At 36.5% G+C, this 6,000-nt stretch overlaps 1 long non-coding RNA gene across 1 annotated transcript in view; it reads left to right on the plus strand.

Moving 5' to 3' along the window:
* LOC135081631 (uncharacterized) overlaps window positions 1–5,733 on the plus strand; it is a 93,360-nt gene extending 87,627 nt beyond the window's left edge. Inside the window, exon 2 of the long non-coding RNA XR_010259226.1 lies at window positions 4,898–5,733. This is a non-coding gene — a long non-coding RNA (uncharacterized LOC135081631). The remainder of the gene's footprint in view (window positions 1–4,897) is intronic.
* The last annotated feature ends 267 nt before the right edge of the window (window positions 5,734–6,000 follow it).

Genomic DNA, 6,000 nt, shown 5'->3' on the forward strand with positions numbered 1-6,000 from the left:
TTACGGTGGATTCGACCATTGGTCGCGTGGTCGACGATCAAACATGAGTAAATATTAATCTGAGGATAAATCGTCAGTTATTCAACTTTTTGACATATTTCCCATACTAAAACTGTCAATGTGCCAGTTATACCAGGAGTTATTCTCGGATAAAAGTTTGGTCGAATCTGACCATAGCAAGTTACGTTGGAATATCAATTTAGCTTTACTAGTATGATTATTACGGCTTACAAAAGGCAATACTTGGTCAATCCGAGTTCAGTAAACTGCGCTAGCCTAGCGCACGTGCGCCTGTTGACAAAATAAGCGCGCCTATTGTGTTGGCTGTAATAGGCTAAATAGTGCTGCGTCACGTTGATCAATATCACTATCGATAGTTTGTGTTTTTTTTTTGTCATTTTATCGTTAAAAAAGTGCTAAAAGGTTAATTAAAACAACTCCGTAACGGTGCATTGTAGAGCTTATTGGATCACTGTGACCCATAACTAACTGAAGTGAATTTGTAGGCGAACGAACGATAGGCTTAAAAATCTTAATCCATTGAATATCATCCATAAATTTCATTTATCAGATAATCACTGCACAACACTGCATACAGGCACTACATGTCTTGAAAATTATAGCGATGTAGGGAAGGCTGTAACAAGACGAGGCAGACGTAGACCAAACAAAAACAACATATGAAATAACAACTGTTTAAAAAATATGTCTGTTGATTGCTTCGTTGACATCTACAATCGATAAAATTATATCAAGTCGTTCAAACTACCCTGGCTGGAATTTAATTCCCTTTAGGACAATGAATACAAAAAAAACTAGCGGTAATAAATATGCGGGGACAAGTTTAATTTTTGTGAAATTGCACGGACAGGCACGGTTCGCTTATGGGAATTTCGATACGGCAATGGTGAACGCGGCCATGTTTCAAAGGGGTGCGTCAGGCGTATCCCCTGCCATAGCCATACCTATGGTTTTACAGGACACAGCCAGACACTGTTTGCGTACCAACTAAAGAGCATTGCTTTTAAAGTGATACGTTATTCATGGGTATGGTCAGACAGCTAATTTATTATGGAAAACAGCGTATTGGTTGTAGATATAAAAATGTTCTATGTATAAAAGTCGTAAAATTGTTTAAAATACTTCGTCTTTTAGAGTTCGTAAATGTAGATACGAGCTACTTTATAAAATTAAAATCATGAATAAAATTTATTCTTCTCTCATACGCATTTTCAGAGAACAAGGAAAGAATGTACAATGATAGAGACAGCGCAATCCTCTCTGAAACTTTTAGGTATACGTTCAGAAGTCAGGCATTCTTTTCTTAAAATTACATACAAGTATTCTGTGATACAAGACCAGACCTAGGACTGATTTCAATAGCTACGAGTAGACCACCGTCTTGTTTATTGTAAAAGTTTTACTTTAAGCTTTAGGGTTCTTGGTCTCGGAAAAAAGCTCATAAAACTCAATTATTTATGCAAGTAAGCTTTTAAAAAGCAGTTTTAAACGTCCCAATATTAACCCTACCACTGCTTCAGGACAATAAATGGGACGGTGATGAGAAGAAGCAGCGCAAGAAACTCAGTCACTATTGTCAGCAGAAACATCGATAAATCTCAATCGACGAGACAGCCCTACTCGATCTTGTTTACCAACACTCAGGATATGAGATGTAACCGTGATACTTCCTGCGCGGGACACGTAACCCCCCAGCTGTTGATAATGACCTCTATTTGCTGATTCTATGTTCGATATAGAAAAATATAATGCACTTTAATCATTTCCGATATATTTATGTAGCAAACAATACATGGAGTGCTTAGACTCTACAGTCTATAACTAAATTAGTATAGTAGTCTAGTAGTAACTTTGACACTTTATTGCAAAACAGTATTTACCCACGGCCTGACATTATATTCTAATTAATTGTGTTCATCTATTCGTAGTAGCACAGTACAGATCGATAGCACACCAGAAAACGAATTTTTATTGCAACACAGCTCTATTACAACTATAAAAGATACCACCAACAGTGTTCCTTGAAGTGCTGTTGTAGTCATTGTACAAACTCTACAAAGTTTGTCTAGGACTCTAGGTAATCAATGAAAATGCCAGAAAAGGCCTTCCAGTGTTTAATGATTTGAATTTAAAATTGATAAATGATCATTATCAACAATAATAACACGGTAGTAGGTAGGTAACTTAGCAATGCTGCATGTATGCGTGATATGTATAACTTTACTAAAATAAAAAGTATTTGAAAGACAATAAACGGAGGAATCCTCGCAAAGAAAATACCAAATATTGTGAAAGACCTTTTTCCACGCGACTTCGAACATGAGCATTCCATTCAAGAACATTCTTATGTATTAAATGAAAAACTTTTGGGAAGAAGGCTTTTTCAATAAATTTTGCGGCCACATCAGAAAAAAACTTTCCAAATCTAGTATATACGTACTACGAATACATAAAATAGTGATATAAGAGATTCTCCATCAATCATCTTTCAAATTGTTTTTTTAATGCGGGATGCTCTGCAAATAATTTTTGGATAGATCGAAAAACAACGCAGGCGAAGTTATACACAGAAGCTGTTTGATATACCTAACTTAAACATTTTTTAAATAAGTCTGCATGTTAGTAATGTGTTTCAAAGACGGTAAAACTACTAAGTAATTGCATTTCGATGAATGCAGCGATCGTCTGCAATGCAGAGATTCCTCTCATGACCTTTATGTCATTTAACAGGTCGTCTGTCTGTTTAGTTTCAATTTCAGCCACGAAATACAAAGTTTCATGGATGACCTAGATAGCGTAATGATAGTAGAACAATGCTCTTCAAGTAATATGTAAGTATTTACTACTATGTACTTAGTAGACTATTACGAGTATATGCTATAAAGAGTTAAGAGTTCTCATCAGAAACAAGCCCTGAAAGTCAATTATTGTAATATCGAACCAAAAAGAAAAAAAGTGTGTTTTTTTTTTCTTTAAAATTGAGTAATAGATAGCTGAGTTGCCAAGGAAAAACCGCTTTTAGACAACTCATAAAAAGTTCCAAATACATAGTACTAGTAGACTAGATCTAGCCAAAAATATGAATCTAACCCATCTACAATTTGAGGCCAAAACCCAATGATATTATAGAACTATAGATATGTTACGTTTACGTTCATAGAAATTACGATTTTAATCCGTGCCGAGCTATTCCAAATTGCACACATTGACAAATGTAACTGATAAGTGAAACAAAAAATACGAAATAGCACGCAAATGAAAGAGATAGCTATAGTTTTAACGATTCTGCACTAACTAATCTATGTCCGCAGCGCACGCATCCTTATCGCTCTAACGTCAAAACAAGATCGCTTTCTCTTTCTTAACTTGAACATGGCGCATGGCGTCTTGATTGTTTGCATAAATAATTGAAAATATAAATACTAAATAATTTTGCATAATCACATGTGGTAAGAGATCCCTTGTATTTTGTTTACTTTAGAGTCATAATTGGTACACTTTCGAAACACACACGATGGCATTTTTTATTTATTTTGGTAAGAACACAGGAACTTACGGTGTGGTACACGCGATTGCGCACGACGCAGGCCACACGAAGACTAAACACAAGACGTCCCAATTGGGACGTATTTGAGTATTCACAGCGCGAGCGCTTATAACATAATATCTGCTTTTGTTTTTATATAATATCTTTGCCAAAACCATTGTTCCAAAAACAGATTGTTCCACATTTCCCATTGTGTCACAAAGCAACCAAATTGGCAGGGTGGTCACAATAAACCCTGGCCGGGGCCAATTCTTCAGGGTTGGTTTCGGTTTAACCTGCAAATGTAGGTCGCCCTAGTCTGAAGTTAGGTCAAACAATTTCTGCCCCAATTTATTTCCCTCCCGCTTTTCAATCTCGTCACTCTCTAAACTTAACACGCATAAGGTTCATATTTGCTTGGAGATGAGTTAAAATTATTGCACCTTACTCCTGCAAGTTTTATAAATGCGTTGCCTCCCGAGTTATGAATTTAAAGCGCTTAACAATAACGGACATATTTGCTTGGGAAAAGCTGCCTGTATTAATAAAATCAATGAATAATGGACGAAAGTTTGGCATACAAATCAGCTATGTAGGTACTCGCAATTATTAAAAAATAAAACGGTAAATCTTCATATTCATTCAGCTGCCTATATTCTGTGCTATTAGTGTCAGGCGTTAAGAACAGTTTTTATGGGTTTAACTACGACGACATGCGAGCGACTACGATAAGATTTTCATTTTTCATACGAGTTCAAAGGAAGCTGAAATAATATGACGACTCTATCAGGGGCAAAAAAATTGCATTAGGGTTTCGATAATATTTTATTCTATCTTTATCACAATAAGGGATTACTTATTGGCACTTCTTATTGCATTAGGATGTCTGACTCGCAGACAATGTGAGTGTGTCACTCAATGGAATTGGAGGCGCCTAGACTCCTTTGAAATCGGCTAAATTTACTAAGAAGGGCACTCTTGCCTGTGCCATTGATGTCAGAAAATTAGAATCGACGGGGTGATTTTGTTAGCCTGATCGTACACATTTGTTTTATAGGTGGTAAATATACTAATCCTCTTATGGCTCGTATATTTTTACAGCACTGCATTCAGTAAAAGATTTCAAAATCCTGCGGTTTATTAACGAGCCAATAATTTATTACGGCTTTCCCTTTCTCCATTCGGAAACCAGTAGTTGCTTAAAATAAAGTTTACGGCTACTTTTATTTCAGCTTTAGTTCAAAGTAGGGCTAAATTACGAGAGCATAAAAAAGATACGCTGGAAATCAATTACGATTTACTATGATCACCGGGTGGCTAAATAGTCATATCCACACAAATATCTTTCAGCAGGGCTAAGATGCGCGCCGTGATAAACTGCTATCGCGGCGTTATATCGATTTTGACGTCACTATATCGTTTTATCTACCGGCGCTAACATGGCACCCCGAAAATTATCATGTCATCTGTCAAAATGTGATAGTGATAGATTTGTTTTTTTTTTTGTGATAAACCTGGCAAGCCCTAACATGAAGCGCTAACTATATCATATTTTGACATCACGATAGGATAGGATGTGGTGTTTTTATCGTCCTCGATCCTTGCCCACGATAGCAAGACGATAGGAGATTAACTTTTTTGCAAGCTACTTTAACTCTATTTATTTATCATTTATAATGGTAAATGACATTTTACGACTAATTTGAGGCTAGTAAAATTCAAAGAAAGGAATCTAGCACCTTTGTGATACTTTTACTTCTAGGTGGAGATTGAGTTCTAGTTCAAGAGTTTATCAGTGTGAGGCGAATCTTGCGACAGTTTATAATCGCTAGCTGCAAAATCTTAGTGCTCCCACAGTCCCACCCACATATTAATTATTACATTACCTACCTTGTAAAATAACCATTACTTACCTACTTAGGTAGGCAGTCAACAGTACATCAGACAATACATATTAAGTTGCAAATGTCGTGAGATACCCCACAGTGTTTAGCTTGATTTAAGTACCTACTGTCATCTGTACATAATCTTGTAAAATTATTGAAAATGGGGCGGAATGTGGCCGAGCTTCTTGTGTCTACATCAAACAGTGGCAAGGTCATTGTCAGAAATTAGCATTGGGTGGGATGTGTAATCAAACTTGCTATAATAACAATGAGAATAAATGAATTTTACTAATTTTATAACTTGATGGTGATACCATACATACATTCCACATTACTATCAATCTAATTCCTCCATGTGGTCTTTTTTAAGGGCTTTAATGTGACAGGATGATAATCTTGTACAATTTATTCCATTATAATAAATTCATCATCATCTCAGCCATAGGACGTCCACTGCTGAACTTAGGCCTCCCCCAATGCTTTCCATGTTGCCCGATGGGGCAGCAAGGTTCTGGGGTGGAGGCCGGGTACCGGAATACGCAGCGTGGGACGTCCACCCACAAGGTG

Source organism: Ostrinia nubilalis, chromosome 20 (assembly GCF_963855985.1).
Source record: "Ostrinia nubilalis chromosome 20, ilOstNubi1.1, whole genome shotgun sequence".
NCBI classification, from domain to species: Eukaryota; Metazoa; Arthropoda; class Insecta; order Lepidoptera; family Crambidae; genus Ostrinia; species Ostrinia nubilalis.